Below are 18,489 nucleotides of genomic sequence, written 5' to 3'. Positions count from 1 at the left end.
TCGTTTTGCGACAAATCGGATGCAGGCGACACGAAGCCAAACGAAGCCGAAAAAACGAAGTTTAGACAAATCCGTGTACTACCATCATTCCCATGCTGGCTGAAGTGCCATGCGTTGCAGCTCCGATAGACACTGGCGGCAGAGTTCCCTCTGGTGTATCTATATGAAACTCCATGACTGGGGGTACTAGTAGTCATGTAGAACTATAGGTAATTTGGCTATCTGTTGTTTATTTGAAACTGTCGATGGTGGAAACAAATTATCGATAGTAGTTCTATCATAAACTATCGATAGTACCATCGGTAATATTACTAGCGATAATGCACTCGTAGAAACAAGTTAGTAAACCATTAGTACAAGCATGCATTTACTAGTATCGAGCGTATGTTGCGACATCCCTTTAGTACCCAGCAGCTAGGAAAGCAGGTAAATTTTGCCGTTACTAACAGGGGAGCCTTTCTTAGTGTATTTAAGTATTCTACTAAAATACCAATGTTGCCAGATGCTTCGTAGATGCCGTAATTGTGAAAGTTTTATGGAAAATTTAGGCAAAACTTCAATTTTCAAGATTATGTTGGAATAACAGCATCGTGATACGTGATGGCATACGTATGTACTAGCACTAGGATACAATAGACTGGGTAAAAAATAATCTTTATAAATTTTATGACTGCTAACCGGTACTGCAGTGTATGCTATTCCAAAGTAGGTATACAAATAGTCATCAAGCTGCTATTAAGGTGGATGGCGCGTGCGTATAAGCCTTGGTATTCTCTGTGTGCTTGTGTGTGTACTCACTTGCAATCCGTTCATGCCTCAATCTACGCTGTTATGATGCATACTTACCATGGTAATTAATCACATAACATAGCGGTCGGTAATTCTGTGCAACAATCCATGCCATTTTTTATTATTTACCCTATACATGCCTTTGCGGTACAATCAACGTGATATGGCAATGCAAACGCACGTATACAAGAAATAGGCGTAAACCTCTACTTGACTAATTGTAGTCCGCTATAGTTAGTAGGGTAACTAAGTTGCTGGTGCGGTTACTAACAATTTAGTAACAGACTAACCATTCGAGTTACAATTAATTTACTGACAACGTAGCGAGTATCACTAACCTGCATTTTACTATTAGTATTTTGTTAGTGAATATGCCTGCCTTTTTTTTTCTAAGAGTGTACTATCGAAAGTGGTGCGCATCACGATGCTGTTGCTGGCCGGCGATATTACCAAAACATTTGCGATAGCTTACTGTTAGTACTATCAGCAATACTCAGTTCCCTTATTTGATGAGCAATTTATGGCGAGAGAAATAAAGTGAAAATTGCGGAATATGTCATTCAATAATTCATAGTCAATAGCAACCAGTTAGACCTTACAATTAAACTTAGCTCTTGTTATCTTTTGTAATTTTGAAATTCTCGAAAGCAATATAAATATGAAGCCGCGCAGTTCCGCCACATGTAACGGCGTCCTTTCCGCTACAGCTGAACAGTTTTAACCTAATTATCATATGCCAGCTAAGCGTTCAGGTAAAATACACAAGCATGTCAACTTTCTTGCCCTTCAGCCTGCTCCTCCTGCTCAACTATATACCACGCACTCGGGAAACTAAGTTTCTGCTTCAATGAGTTCGCGCGGTTGATTGTATGCTATCGATAGTGCCATCGAGTTTACTAACGATAGCAATATCGATAGTTATTTCTCACTATCGAAAGTTCCATAGTGACTGAGCTACCAATAGTATCGATAGTACCATCGATAGTTCTGCATCACAGTAACCTACGATGTGCCGCTTGGCGGTTCTGATCATTATTTTGCTCTAGTCGCTACAGCCAGTGCTAGGGGCGTCAACGCCGTTATCATCGAAGCGCGATTCTTTATTAACAGAAAAATACGGCCCCTCGGGAACAGGAGTGTTAATACAAAAAAAGCAAGTGCCGCGAATCGAACCAGTGACCTTGCAGTTCAGAGCGGCACATGTCGCGTTCATTAAGGCGATATTTTTCTCTCTTTCATGGTATTTATTACAAATGTGCGTAATTAGCATAGATGGCGAACAAAATACTGAAGGCGGCCTCTACCAGCAGTACATTTTATGAAGAGTGGATACCAGTCCGGTTGAAACTGCAATTGTTGATAAAAGTCTTTTAACTGAAGAGCCATTTGAATGAAATGCAACCGAGATGATACCACGTGGTCCGCATGCCTGTCTAACACGCGAGTTTTCCATAAACTGTGCGTACCCATTAGGAAGAGCATGTCAACAGGCATAGAATGACTTTTGGGTGGCACGAGATAGCGTACACTCTAAGCCGCAAAGGACGAAAAGGGGTCTGTGGTTCGTCCTTTTGGGGGGTAACTGCACTGACACAACCATTACTCCCTAAAGGATGAACGATTCGTCCTTTAGGGAGTAACTGTCAGGGGACGAACTGTTAGTCCGCAGTTGTTTTGAGGGACGAAACGTCGGGGTGTAAAAGTTACCCCTTTTAGGGAGTAACTGATTTATTCCTCTTTTTGCGTGGTAGCTGCGTAGGGATGAACTGTTACCCCTTATGGGACTAAGTTGCTCCTTCTCGATAAAAAAAATTCAATTTATTACAGTTTCTGGTTGAATTACCGTGAATTTGGAGGTTGATACACGCACTTGACGACATATACAATAAATACACAGAAATAAATTCAGAAGTAAACTACAGAAAATTCACAACAAGCACACAGGATTCGAACTCGTGACCATTGAATCGGCAGTCGCGTAGCTAACCACTATACCACACGCCAGTACGTAGCAGAGTGAATATTACCGGGGCTTTATAATGTATAGGCACCGTAACTGCGCGATCTGCCATGTTAGTCAGAGTAGCAAGATTCCTATATTAGACTTCAGCGTTCAGTGTTTCGCAAGCAACCATTCGCTTATGAAGTTCATGAAAATCTAAAATACGGTGGATTAGTTTTTCTGCGCGCGTGTTTCGAGCGAATTTGGGCGCTTGATGAATGTATGTATATATAAACGTTCTCATATATGCTCCCGTAGCTGTGCCAAGCTTGCACGCTTCTCACTGTACAGAACACGGTTGGTTATATCGCTCAGCGAAAATGTCTGTTTAATGACAGAAAAACGAAAACGTCAAAAGAAACAACCAGGTTTATTCAACGACTCGTGTCAATTCTGCAGCATCGTGCGTACACATAAATTAAACAACTTTGTTGAATACAGACGATAGGATGGCTTCCCTGCATTATAGGAGAGACAATGAAAAGTGCAATGTTTTATCCGAATGGATGCTGTCCAGCCGACGTCAGGAAGTGCAACAGCACCATCGACAGCTGCTGAGAGCGCGTTTGTAGCTGCAAGATGTTGAAGACGTTTCTCAGGAGGCGCAACGCTCTCATTCATCGATTTCCTGAAAAAGTGATTGCAGAAGCATTCATTATTTCCGGCAGAACTGTTCGTGCACTTGCAGTTACGTCACATAGTGTGTGTTAAAAATTCCGCATGCGTAAAAATTAGATGAAAACTGATCTTTCACAGAACCTGTCATAGTGCAATGAAACAGTTCAGAATGTGTTATGAAGTTCAAAAATCCCGTCCTCGACTTTAACGTTTCACGCTTTCACAGCGACATGCTAGTGGGCCCACTTATTTATCAATAAAGCTTGTTCTTCACTTGAGTGATAGAAAAATTAGATTCCTAGCATCACTACAAACGAGCGAAATCGCCGATGCCGTCGCCGACTACCTGTGTTAGCGATACATAACAGCCAATCTTCCCAACTGACTTGTTTACCTTGCAATAGAAGATATTGTGCGGAGTTTACGTGAATTTTCTTTTTAAAGTCGCGAAAATTTCTGATAAACAACGCTTATTTGGGCAGCACTGAAAACAAAACTATTTTTGAACAGCTGTACTTGCTGCAGCTAATGCTAAGCCTTCACCGAGGTTACCATGTTTCGATGGCACCAACCATCATGCTCGTAATTCTATAGCAGGGGGGGGCAGCACTCGTGACGCTGTATAGCGCGAGCTCATCAATCATGCGTGTTTTGTTCGCGCAGAACGTGCATGTTAAACATACGGTGACCGTTACATATCAACTGCACACAGGTAAAATCATGCGGAGGGATGGCAGCCTTGTTTACACTCACCTGTCAGGCGATGTCCCAGTCGGCGCGTAGCATTTCGATAGCGTAGCACTTCATTCCAGTAGCGGATCACGTTTACCACAGCGCGAAGATGATTCAGTGCACCACAAGTGACAGCAATCGCAACCACGAAAGGAGAACACATCCACAACACACCGCAAAACCGCCGAGTGCTAGCTTGCCGCGCATACGACGAGAACACCACGCCGCGTATTGATACAGCTTGGGAGCGAGCACATTTTTTTTTTATGGTTGTGTGGGAGCTTTTTCACATTTGTTAATTATTATGCCATATCAACGATATTACTTTACTTCTGCCGCAGTTGCCGTAGTTGGCAAGACCGTTTACACGTAAATAAACTGTTAACAGTTGATTATCTTGTATATTATTGTTGCGTAATTCATATTTTATATGGTAAATTGGGAATGTCTTTTTTGACTTGCGGTGTTACTTATGTACTCTTCCAAAAACATTCTGGCTACGCTGATGCAGTGAACACCTTACAAGTGAACTCACAAAAGAAAAGCCGCATGCACATCATATTTTCCTTTCTTTTTTTGCTCTTCACTCTTCTTCCTGCTGACGGCTCTCCGCGGTCTCGCATTCGCGAACCGAGCACGCCATGTCTCTGCGGTGGCGAATGTGCGTGGTCCACTTCACGGCTGCTAGCAGTTGTTTCCGGGAGTTGGTTGAACTACAGGACGAGGTTGAACCCCATAGTTCCGAACAGTCAGTGTGGCGCGGGTAGCATGAATAACGGTCTCAAACTGCTCCCGGTAGCGCAACTTGAGGCTAAATAGTGTTCAACAAGCGCCAATTTTGAATATAGGCATTAATAGCGACTTGTGAGCATTTAGGCACAAACGCCAAAAATAGGCGTTTTTAGGCAATATAAAAATACTATAACAGCCTTTCATAACCTCTAATTCATGCTCATGGCATGACAAAGTGGTATGATAGGTGCGCAAGGAACAAAATAGGCCTTTGCCTAAAATCCGGTCTGTATTCATGACTATAATAGTTCGTTCATTTTTGTTTTGACATTCATTATATTTGGCCTTGGCGAAAAATTGCAACATGCTGCATGTTTAGCGTTTTTTAGAAAGAGCACAGATTTTTATGTGAGTATTATATTCACATATACTGCAGAGTGGAAATATAATGCAGAATGGAAACAAGCAGAAACGTTGCCACAATAATGTGACAAATTATGGAAAAATAGCATTTTGACCCGTATTGCGACTTCATTTCTGCAATGTAGCCTTCCAAGTAAAAATATGTCTTAAGAATCGTTATGTAGCATGCTTTGTTGGTATGACACAGAAAGCTAGAATAGAGTAACAGTGCTGAAATTTGGGCGAGTTGGTACTCGTTCATGACTTCTTTTGCGCAAAACGTACACGGACACAAGGAAAAAGAGGCAGACAACACGGGCGCAAACTCACAACTGATTTATTTTGAACAACGAACTGTACTTTTATCTCCACGTATAACAAACGCCCCCCAGGAACACACGACCCAGGAACACACGAGAAAACAAAAGAAAACTTATTCAGCGCTACGTCATGATAAGAAGCAAAGAACAAACAGTTCACGCATCTGTAGACGGATTGTTGCACGTGCCTTTCAAGAAGTCGAATTCTTTATCGGACATTGTGACGGAAGCTTGGCTAACACAATTTTCTCCCATGTTTCTAATATGGAATGCTTCAATCAACTTCCTGTTAATTTTTTTCCTGTGAGTTGACAGAATCTTTGTGTCTGTAAAAATTGGTGCGCACCCACAAGACCTGTAGTGATCCACCAGATGTGTTCGTCCTGAACTACGTAATGCAGTCATGCTCCCTCAACCTGGTGTTTATACATCTTCCAGATTGCCCAACATAAGATCTTACACAGCTGAACGGAACCTGGTATACCACTCCTGTTTTGCAAGACCTGTTTTGCGCCCGTGTTGCCTGTCTCTTTTTCCTTGTGTCCGTGTACGTTTTGCGCAAAAGAAGTCATGAATAGAATAGAGTAGCTTTTGAGTGAGAAAAAGATTTTCCAACTGAACAACCACAAGATTGACCAAAGTTTGCCTCTCCTTCACTGTTGCGCACGTCCGCGCAGCATTCCAGCGGGGGCCTTTTCGAAGCAAATAATGCAAGTCATACAACGGCAAAAAGGGACAACAGTGGTAAAATATGGAACGGTAGTTCCCACTTATAGCATCAAAGGGCAGGTAATATTCAACCGCTTCATGGTCCAAAGGGGTAGAATTATAATGTGGTCAATGGCCTGCAGGAGAGTTCCAGGGCACATGTTTGGCTTCTGATAATTAAGCTTTTTCAGCAGAATTAATAAGAATGATCGGTTATGCGTAAGCTTTGTTGTGTAAACATAAACTTAAAACTGCTCCCAGTCACGATGAACCCCTATGCTACTCTGCTATTGTGCGACCAAGATTGAAGCACGCGAGCATTATATGGAACCCTGATAGGCGAAATATTAATGGTCTTGAACTTATTCAAAGAAAGGCTGTAACATTTCTATTTAAGGATCTTCCGTGTGAGACACTCCCTTTTATTTAATGCAAGCCAATAACATTTCCCAAATGCAGGGAGAAAGGCAAAAATCTAGAATTTCTTTCTCGTCTTTTGAATAACAAACTAGCCCTAGATCCCATTCCTTTATTTGACATCCTTAACCGGCAGGCCCACCCGACACCAGCAACAAAACACCCTAACCCAATATTTTCCTAGCGCTGACGTACTGCAGTTTCCTATTTCGCAAGAACTATTGCTGAATGAAATTGCCTCTCTCAAACAATTGATCAAACTTTTAAATAACGATAAGATAGACTGCTGATGATTATGTCCCATATCGTAACCTTCGAATGTTTCCCCGATGAGATCACGCTATTACAACGCAGCTATAGAGCGCCATTTCTCATCTTTTGCAGCCATCACCACTATTGCATGCCGTCTAGCTGTCTGCTCATCTTGTATATTATTGTTGCGTAATTCATATTTTATATCGTAAATTGGGAATGTCTTTCTTGACTTGCGGTGTTACTTATGTACTCTTTATTCCTCGCTTTTTTTTTACAACTTCAACAACTTCTAGAACTTTTTGTCTTCTGAACTTCTAGAACAGTTTTGTCTGTAGCTCTGATATGTTCGGTTCTCAGATATTTTCACAGATACTGCGTCTCTCAAGGAAAAGCTAAAACAGTATAGTGTCTAACTCGCAAACGTGCTAGAAGTTTTGCTTAGCGAGGCATTGTTTTGGCATAATTTTGTGGAGCTTTGCATGAAAAGAGTGCGACGCCACTTTCGCGCTCCCTATCCCCGGGAAAATGTTCCTTCATGCGGCCAACTGTTTTCTTTTCCCCAAAAACACAGTGCCTTAAAGGGACAATACAGTGTAACTATGAAACGGTCTAGGTAGGTAAATTGTACTGTGAGAACTCTAATGTTCTTAGTTTCACCATCATAGGTTTAATAATACAGGATAATGTCACGGGCAAAGTTTCATCTCTAGACTTCAAGTCTAAATCTCCCCACGCGGCGTCACGCGTTCGTATTTTGGCGACATTCTCTCAACGAAATTTCCTGCCACTTGGTATGCTCACTCTAAGGCTCTCTCAGAGAACACGACTTCATTTCAACTGAGTAGGACCTTGTAGGTGCCGTCAATATTTATGACGTCACGACGTTTGGGGCGGGAATTTAAAGGTGGCGTCGCCACCCTGATTTTCTTTTTGCGTGTTTCTGCGCTAACCAAGTGTCTTCTCGCAGCAAGTGCGGTCATTTTGGAACTGGGAAACAGTAATTTACTGGTACAAGAACAATTGTTTTTTTATCTTTAGTATCCCTTCAAGTTTATGTCACCGACATCCGTCTGCATTGCATCCCATTTAAGAGCATATTCATACGCTTTTGTTAAAAATCACCTTCATAATCAAGTATAGGCACGAGTGAAATCAAGTGCGAAAATCTGTGTAATACCTGTGCCCCGCGGGCACGAGATATGACATTCAGTAGTTAAGGTATTAAGTTCCTGAATGACAATTTTTTTTGGCGGAGGTGCTACACATCTAAATTTGAAAGTATATGACCAGATGTCAATCACAGGGACATTTGAAATGAAGAATTTTAAGGCAATCATAAAAAATAAACAGACATTTTAACACCTCTAATCTGCGTTCAGGAATAGTGAAATGCAGAAGTAAGCGTGCTCTAGTGCCTTCAGCTTCAGATTGTTGCTGACTTTTTTGAACTGGTCACAGCGACTTTGGTCATTGCATATGAATCCGAAGACCCGAATCCCACATGGCTCCTGTCCTGTGAAAGCCGTTGATATTCTGAAGTGTATTTTGCTATAGTGCAATTGGCAAATGACATGGGGTTTGTTAACAGTCATGTATCAGGTGTTTTTGACATGACAGATGCTATTTCAAATGTTTCATGTGTACTAGAGTGAGCAAGCGTCCGCGACGGTGGATGAGTAGCTACGGTGCTCTGCTGCTGAGCCAATGGTCGCGGGTTCGATCCCGGCCGCCGCAGTCGTATATTGGTGGAGGCGAAATGGTATAGGTAGGTGTACTGTGCGATATCAATGCACAGTCAGGTACACCCCGGAACCCTCCACTACGGTCTCTCATATTCATATCATGGTTTTGGGACTTTTTGGTGAAGGTGATAGTACCGCAAATGCTTTTCGAAAGCTAATGCATGAAAGTCATGCTTTACACATACTTACCTGTACGCATTCCGCCAGGGAAATATGTTGTTGGTTCAGTACAGGTGTGGAGAGGCGAAAGACATACAAGTGCTGAATGGGACAAAACCTCGTTGTACTATACCCTGTGGTTGAGACACTTATGTTCTAGAATGTTCTGCTTATGCGCGCAAACATATTTTCTAACCAGACACGAAGAAGTTTTTCCTCCTGTGGCGCATCTCACATGCGGCCTAGTGTGCTTTCTCTGATCATAGGTTCCTGTCGAGTATTGTAGTTTAGAGAACGGGGGAGGGGGGGTGATGGAGTGATGTTACCAAAATTGTTGGGACTATATTTATGGATATATAGTTTGTGGAAGGGGATTCTGTCTTCTATGTGGGTAGATTTACGGAAGGAGCGAAGATGCATGAATCCCTGCGTCATGGGCAGACCATAAATAGCGGCTTCCTTACTCACGCCGTGAGATATTTTGTTACTGCAAAGTAATGTTTTGTGGCTGTTACGTCCGCGAAATTCATGTTGTGTAGCCGAACATATCATCTCCTCCCCTGTTGACCTATTAGGGTGTAGCGTCCACGCATTTCGCGTTACCCTTCTTTGACGTTACCATGACTTCCCTATGATTCCTTAGTGTTGCTGCAGTGTACGAGTACAGCGAATCTGACTTTCGTCATTTTTTTTTTCGTCCAGGCACAGCGGTGTTACCCAGACATCAGCTGGGAACGTGGCTACCTCTACCACGCAAAATGCGACCACCATGGAACAGAGCGCATCACGCGCAGAAGCACCTGCAGCTCCTGTTGACGATGGTGGTGCTGACCGATCGGCAAAGAAAGACCTGGACTATGCGCGTAGCTTCTCCAAGGCACCTGCGACATGCCAAAGCATGCCTAGGAGCGACGACGCCAGACCAGAAGCCAGAACGATCACAGCAGGCGAGCGGTATCTTTATGCGCTCAACCTGCACAAGAACTGTCCCATTTTGATGCCATTGAAGATCATCGTGAAGCACCTCGAAGATTTAGAGGATGAATTTGAGAAAGCCCACCTCGATTTTCAAATGCCATGTACGATGACGGACGCGGAGCGCTGCTGGCTGTCGGATAATGTACGTACGTTCAACCAGATCCTGGTGCGAGCCAAGATAGAGACCGTAGAAATAGAACCAGGCAGACTCTTCATCCGCACGTTCCATCTTGGCGCGCTGCTGGTACAACACCAAGCTCCTCGAAGCACATACGCGCTCCTCAGAGCCTGCATACTACTGGACCTGCTCTTGAAGGGGCAGAGATGCATACACGAGCTCTGCCTGGACCCCGATTATTGCGGACACGTGGTGCGCGAAGATGCTCAGCGCCTCGGTTTCATCTAACCAAACCACCAAACACATAACCTTGGAGGGTGTGTGCAACCGGATGTACGCACCATGGCACCCGTTGATCGACTCCATTTGCGAGATACCTGCTCTCGAGAGTCTGAGCATAACGGGCTTTTTTCTCGGGTCACGAACGGTTGAACGAGTTGGTGCCATTATAGCCAAGGTAAAGAGCCTGCGCAGTGTCAAGTTCGCGAGGAATGAAGTGCACCCGGGGCCGGTGAGACGCCAATGAAGGCCGTGTGCCAAAACAACAACCTTGAAGCTCTTGGGCTCTTTTATACAGCCATCGGAAGAGGCGGAGCACGTGTCCTGGGAGACTACCTTTCCACGTCATCCAAGTTGCGAGACCTGTCCCTGTCTGACGAGGAGTTTGACGAATACCAGATGTCGTCCATCTTAGAGGGGCTGAGGACTAACCATAGCCTCCATGAACTGCACTTTGAAGGACTAGACGTCGCTCAGGTTTACATGGTAGGCCTCGCCCTAGTTCTGAGGAGCCATGCAGCTCTGAAGTACTTGACTGTGACCCGCTGCCACCTTGCGGAAGCGGAGGCCAACTTCTTAGCAGTCCTTCTGGAGTGCAACACCAGGCTTCTGGGGCTAAACCTGAGTTGCAACGAAATCAACGACATAGGAGCGATCCGGATAGCACGATCTTTGAAGGTCAACCTGAGCCTGCAGAAGCTCGACCTTTCAGAGAACGAAATCAGTATCAGGGAGCTGTGGCGTTTGCCGAGGCACTCGCGAGCAACCGTGTTCTGAAAGAGCTCAAGCTGTGGCATGTCGAAGACGAGCGGAAAGAAAGGCCTCTCGCCTCAGCTTTAAGTCGTACCGCCGCCCACGGCCGCGTGATACTCCACCACGAGAGCTTCGCTAGTGTCCTTCAGCTCGAGAGGGGCCTTCCTCAGAATGCCGACCTTGTCACGTCGCTACACTTGGGCACGTCCGTCCACGTAAACGCCTACTGCCTCAAGACGCTGTTTGTGTCCCTGGCCGCCATCCCATGCCTCAACTCCTTGCTGCTAGAATGCGAGACCAACATCAACTGCTCCGCTGGTGAAGCTATTTCAATGTGGACCCAGTGACGCTAAAAGCAGTCATGAATGGTCTAGCTAAGAACGAGTCTGTGTTTTACATGGATGTGGAATTCGGAGCCCTGAGCGGTGCGAGCACACGCGCAATCATGGACATGCTAAAGAGAAACGCTACGCTCATCCATTTTGGCCACATTATGGTACAGCCGTTCGAACTACAACTCCTTGGCTACGAGATGCGGTCGAACTGCGTCCTACAAGTCTGAAAGTTTCTGCAATTTGCAATATCTTCGAGATGCCGGTTGTCGAGGAGCTTACGTTCGAAATCTGCGATGTGCATCGACGCAACTTATCCTACTGCAATCGAGCTGTCAAGTACGCCATGAACCCGGAGAAGTTTGGAACCCAGCGGGTGCCGGCTGCGGTGTTTGAAACGCTCTGCCACAAGGAATCCTTCAAGAAGCTTCTTTCCAAGGTCCTCGGTCCAGACGGTGCAGTCGAAGCAGTGCGGAAGGCCAGTCGACACATCACAGAGAACCTGCTAGCCATGACTGGCGTGGTGAGCCAATTTCCCGTCACCTGCTGGCCGCACCCGGAAGGTTCTCGCTAAATTGACATTCTGGACACCTACTCCTGGCGTAGCATTCTTGCCTACGTGAAGGTCACAGACATTGTAGTGTGAAAGGATGTAGCCTTATTAGTTTGATTTTACCGCTGTGATATTCATAATGTTCATAATTCATAATTACTATGATAGCAATGATGTTCCCGTTATACTGGGACGTCACCACCGCCACCTCCATCGTTAGTACCATCACTGAAGTTTAAAATGATTACTCCTAAACCACACGTCACCATACGCCTGAAGCGGCTGCGATGTTAGCATTACATAATAACGAAGTCGCTGACCTGTTTATTTATCTTATCTCATTGTTCATATTTACCATGTTTCTTTCATTGTCCATATTTATTTGTCATAAACTTTGTTTTGAGCCAAGTTAAAGTGTGATAATAAATATGTTTACGCACAAATCCTTTTTCATGCGTTACTTCTAACAGGTATACTCTTTCTTACTTTCGCAGATCTGCGTTCTACGATTAGCATGTCGAATTCGGTGTAGCAGGGGCGTGGGGGAGGAAGGTGAAATCTCCCCCTCCCGAAAATTCAATTTTTTATATATACACGCACCGAAATAAAGGTTGGCTGACCACCCCGAAAAAGCGTCTAATCCTGGGGGGTGCGTGCTTTTTGTTGCTGCGTTTTCTTTCCACGTTTCCATTGGCATGTTTTTAATAATGACGTTTTGAGCCAGTTCAGGTTTGTAGTTCTTTTATTTTTAGTTCACCAGCATTAAAGACTTGCAGGACCTATTTTCCCGAAAGTCATTTGAGTTCGTGGTTTTGAATCTTCGTTTTGAAAGGCCTGAAAGGATACCTTCAGGAAAACTAAGATATTCACGGTGTACATGTGTCTTAGCGGTAAAGGCATTGCTGGCTCCGGCAAATATTGGAAGCGTGGTGTTGACGCACAAATGAAAAGTGTCTATATTTTTTGTAAAAATCCTCTGACAGTCACGCTTCTGTCGTTTTCACCCACGGACTTTACGCTGAGGCACGAGTACATTATTGCCGTGGCTAACATGAGATAGAATTGCTGAAAAAACAGCAAATTACTCATCTTTTTAAATATTGACTCGAGGGCAGTTGTTCGCACGGTTGTAGAGGTTATATATATATATATATATTCAAAAAGGGATTTACGTGGGGTTCAACAAACATACACTTACTTGCACTCACCTACAGAATGACTCAACTCTGGGCGGCTATTCTGGAATATAAAGAATTTGATCCACGGTTATGGCTGAATACGTGGTGACCGCATCGCGTGCCCCACACACGGAAATGAAAAAAAAAATACGTGACACCAGTCACGTACGTCTGTGTATCATGTGAACATGATGAATATACTTAAGAAAACATGGCGAAAAAAAAGCATGGGACGACCACAGCTGAGTGCGGGCCGGGCCGATAGCGAAAGGTCCGCGCGCCGCGTGCTTGAGGCCACTGTTTTAGACGTCCGAAGCTCAGTATAGTATTAGAGCAATCTTACTGCCACATACGCCTGCAGAAATTTACAGCATGCGCCGTTTAAATTCTTTTGTATATAATGCGCTATGTCTGAATATCTGAGCATTCAATGTTTACTCTGCAAAATATGTATTAAAATACTTCTGACCAATGGCGCATGTGCTCAAGATTGCGCGAGTTGGTTCGTCGTATTTGAGCTATAGCGCGCGCTCTTTCCTCTTGTGTCGGTCAGCTCGGCCGTTTCTTCTTCCCCGTAATGCGCTATACCAGTACAAGTACGACCACTGGCGGTTGTATATAGCGCGAGGAATAAAAATTATAATTTCGAGATAATTTTTACATTGGTCCGCATTGGGACGCGATTTGCACTACCTGGCACCTCAACTGGAAATCAGCTTTATACCTCAACTTAAGGCTATTAGTTCAACATGGCAGCTGGTATGATTACATTCCTTAACTGCGCATCAATTTAAAGGCCCGCCTTGTAGTCGTCTCATTTCTCGCGTTGGCGTCACGCAGGTCCCACGTTCGAAACACATAAGCCGACCAGGCTGTATGTTTGGAACGCCAGCGTCGCCGAAGGGCTACTCTGTCTCTCTGAGCTAGCGAAGCGATAGCGATCCGCCAGCGTCGGCAGCTAGATCTATGGAAGAGACAGGCGGAGGCGAAACGCCAGCGCCTGGGGTTAGACGCACCGACGCAAACAGTACAAAAGCAGAAGAGACCATAAGACAGAAAATAGATAATCTCAAAACAAGTCAGATAATCACAAGGGCAGATAAGCTCAAGAAAAGAACAGAGAGAGAGAGAGACAAAACATCTTTATTATGCAAGTAAAACAAAACCATGGGAGGAGCTCCTAGTCCGGGTTCCCTAGGACGACTCCGGCGACGTGTCGAGCCCGATGTATGATGGCTCGCAGGACCTCGGGAGGTCCATCGCTGAGGGCATCGTCCCACAGCTCCTTTTTTGCGTCGCGGGCAGAGGAGGGGTGGTAATGGAGGGAAAAGGTTTGCCGTGCACTCGATAGTGACGTGGAAGATGGAGGGTGACTTGCCGCAGCCCGGACAATTGTCGGCATAACAGTGTGGCCAGAATTTGTTCAGGGAGACAAGATTAGGAAAAGCGTCGGTTTGCAACTGTCGTAGTGCCACTGCTTCCTCTCTCGAGAAGGAGTGTGGTGGTGCACGGTGAGTGCAGCGAATGCCTCTATAATGACGGAGAATGTCTCCGTAACGCAGCAAGGGATCCCCCCACCCTGAACTGGTCGTTTCACCAAGCCGGGCCTCCCGGAGGGAAATATAGCGGGCATGTGCGCGTTCATTGCCCCGCAGTGAGGCATGACCAGGGGTCCACATTAGGTGGATGCGGGAAGGTGTGATTGAATCATTTTGCGGGATCTGTTTGAGAATTCTGGCCATGATCCGGCAGGTCTCTAACATGCGCTCGGGTCTTCGAGAAGAGGACCTGCTGCGCTTGGTGGAGGCATGCATCATCAGCCGTCTTACATACCATCTTCCCTTTCAGCGGTTGACCTAAGCGCAACAACTTCGCGTTGAGGCCCTCATTCGTAAAGCGACGAAGCTGGCCCATGGCCTCCCGCACTATACTTCCACAAACCGTCTCCTTCGATTAGGAACGCATAACACACTAGGAGAATTACTAGGAAAGAACAGAGAAACACAGACGAATAACTGTTGCGCAGTTATTCATCACCGGCTTCGATTTTTTTCTTTTTAATTTTAACGTGGAAAATAATTGAAGGTCCCCATCGACGGCATCTTCCCATTTGTTCCCATGCAGGTGCCGGCCACTCTTTTTGCAATTGACATTTATTATGAAAAACTTCCCACGACGAAAGTTTGCGCGCAAGCGCAGTCAGAAATAAAAAGAGATTATCCCAACTCTAAACAGAGCACAAAAAGTTCGGCAGCTCCCACGCCTTGTGTGAATCTGTTTCGTGCGAAGCAGTCAGCGAGCCGTTTTATGCTGCATTTTTGCTTTTCAGCCAAGGGTTACGAGGTGCGACGTGTTTTTGTGAGAGTAGTTGTGTGCACATAGCGATTTTACCAGGCACGACGACAACACTGGCGTTGATCGGATAACTTGTGGTCTGACGTACTTTCAGCACTCACGTTACAGCACATTCGTCAGTATTATCGCAGCGAAGTGCACTGTACGGTGCGATGATGAGAACATCATACGTAACTTTCGTTATCGTATTCCTCCGGGGTCCTCGGGGTCGAGGCGAAAGACTGTGTGCCTATCGCAGTTGCTGCTGTGTTTTCGCTGTTGCGTGCACTGTTTGTCGTCGTGCAAAGAAGAAAAAACGGTGCACCGATGAGCAGTGTCACGGTTATTTGTTCAGGAAGGCACAAGAAAGATGGAATAAGTTTTTTTTTTTCAATGGCTGTTTACGAAGACCATCGCAAGAAATTTAGGCGCAGCTGTACAACGCAAGAACTTGTCTTCGACGCCGGCTCATCGGTTATGTTTTGGGGCACGTTTTGGGGCACGAAGTTAAAGCACGTTTAGAGGTGCAGATTTCTCTACGAGAAATCGAGGACGCAATCGGCGACTTGACTCTGGGCAAGGCGCCCGGGCCCGATGGCCTAGGGGCCGCCTTCTATAAAGCTTTTAAATTTAAGGTAGCTCCTGTGTTGCTTGGGGTTTTCGCTGAAGCTTACGACCGTAAGCGAGTTCCGCTTTCATTCAGAAGGTCTCACGTTGTGCTGATACCCAAGAGTGATGACCCGGAAAAACGTCTCTCCGTGGGCTCTTATCGTCCTATCAGCCTCACCAACGTGGACTACAAAATGTTTATGAAAGTATTAGCCAAAACACTCCAGGGGGTTATATCAAAGCTGGTAGGGCCACATCAGACTTGCGGTATTAAAGGCCGCAGCACAGCGACGAACACTCACATCGCACGAAGTGTTCTTGAATGTTGTGACGTTCTAGGCGAGCGCGTGGCATTGATGCAGCTCGACCTGGCGAAAGCTTTTGACCGAGTCTCGCACGAGGTTTTATTGGACATTCCCAAATATTCAAATGTTGGCCATGTAATACTACAAGGCGTCAGAATGGCGTACATGGACTGCACCATGCGTATTATAGTAAACGGGGAACTTACGGGAGCGTGAACGTCCGCTCCTCAGTGAGGCAGGGATGTCCTTTGTCGCCTTTGCTCTTTTCACTTTATCTCAAACCGTTCTGTTTGGCCATTGACCACACGGAAGCTATTACGGGCTTCAGGCTGGAGACAGCACACGTCAATGTTTTGGCTTACGCACATGATTTTGCTGTGTTCTGCTCAGACAGGGAGAGCATCAAACAAGCCACTAATATTGTATGCGACTTTTTGTGACTGCACCGGTGCCCAAATAAACTGGGATAAGAGTTACGGGTTTTGGCATGGCGACTGGGATGTTACGCCAGAGCATTACTCTCGGTTACGTTGGTCGGCAATTCCAACACGTTACGAAGGCGTGCCACTTGAATCTTATCGTGATCCAGAAGCGCACTGGTCTGACCAGGCGCGAAGTGCAAAAGAAAAGTCTACTGCGTGGCATGGCAGGCAATTGTCTATTTTTTCACGAGTCACTGTCTGCAACATTTTTCTGATCTCCAAAATCTGGTATGTGATGAATGGGTTATGTGCATCACGAGTTAGCACACAAAAACTTCACCGCGTTCTTGCTGTTTTTATTTGGGCGTCCACTTGGGAGCGTAATAGCAGAATGAATTTGTTCCGCCCTGTCAAGAAAGATGGCCTTGGTCTTGTTCATCTGTTTTTGCGACAGGTTGTGTCGCGATTTATGTATTTACGGGATCCAAATCAGCCGTTCCTCCGCACTATCATACAAACGAGGCTACGGCGACTACTCCCGGAACTTATAGCGTCGTCCCGCGAAATGATCAGCAGTTCTGTAACCGGGTACCTGCGCAAGGTGGTTCTCTCGTTCAGGTTGCTGAACGCACGATTTTCTTTACATTGTTTATTTAATGTTAAGAAGAAAAAGCTATATAAGGACCTAGTGGAAAACATGCTCCCAGAGCCATTGTACCGTTTCTCACATCGCGGAGGCGCAGGACAGTTTGTGCTCAAACGAGTAAAGAAAATGCCTATACAACCATCAGTTGAAACATCCTTCTTTCATTTGCACACAAACACACTCGCTGTTAAAACCTGGCTCCAAGATAAAGGCATCTTTACAACCTGGACCACTGACTGCATCTTATGTAAGAAACCGGAAACGATTGAACACGTATTTCTAGACTGTTGGGGCCCAATATTTCATTGGGATGTGCTTCAACGCACATTAAAGAAACAACTACCTTATGACCATTATGGCAGTCGTTTCATGCCGGTAGACGTATCGGGTGCTTTCCGTACGATGTTATCATGGTCCTGGGACTTCACGCCATGAGGAAAACGAGAACGCAATTTCAGCATGTTGATAAAGATATACGCCCTGTTCGCGAACATTTCATTGAAAGTGTCGTGCGCCTACGAGATGTGTATCGCGCTCTTGCCGATCCGCCAGACTGGATCTCCGTACTTGATGTATTGGTATGCGTGAAAAGATTTTAATCCCGCGGTAGCCAAAGTCTGGCTGCCAGGTTTTATGCCTTGTAATATATGATTTCGGCAATAAAGAAAAAAAAAGTGTCGGTGATTCAGTGGTAAAATACTCGCCTGCCATGCGGGTGGCCCGGGTTCGATTCCCGGCCGACGCAGTTAATTTTTTTTTACATAGGCTATGGATTATTGCGCAAGAAACCATGCCATGGATACGGGGCTAAACACAGAGCGTCGGTTGTTCTGTGAGTTCAAGTGTGCAAAAAATGCACCGTGTTTTTGCCGTATTCATATGGGCTTCGAGTTGGGAGAGGGCAAGCAGAACCATTTTGTTTCGTTCCGTCCGCAGTGGTGGGCTAGGTCTGTCACGTTTTTTTATCAGACAAATTATCTCTCGTTTTCTTTTTTTGCGTCAGCAGCCAAACGATTTTCTGCGCACAGTGATTCAAGTTCGACTGGGGAAAGCACTGCCGCAATTTATTGTAACTTCCGCAGATATGGCGGGAGGAAGTGTCACTG

The 18,489-nt window shown here is 45.3% G+C and overlaps 1 non-coding gene across 1 annotated transcript; it reads left to right on the top strand.

Moving 5' to 3' along the window:
• The first annotated feature begins 18,057 nt into the window (after positions 1 to 18,057).
• Trnag-gcc (transfer RNA glycine (anticodon GCC)) lies at positions 18,058 to 18,128 on the top strand. Its single transcript has one exon. It is a non-coding gene; the product is annotated as a tRNA-Gly (tRNA).
• Positions 18,129 to 18,489: the final 361 nt, after the last annotated feature.

Source organism: Rhipicephalus sanguineus, chromosome 2 (assembly GCF_013339695.2).
Source record: "Rhipicephalus sanguineus isolate Rsan-2018 chromosome 2, BIME_Rsan_1.4, whole genome shotgun sequence".
Lineage (NCBI taxonomy): Eukaryota > Metazoa > Arthropoda > Arachnida > Ixodida > Ixodidae > Rhipicephalus > Rhipicephalus sanguineus.
The sequence above is the reverse complement of the archived record's forward strand: the minus strand, read 5'-3'. Positions and strand labels throughout refer to the sequence as shown.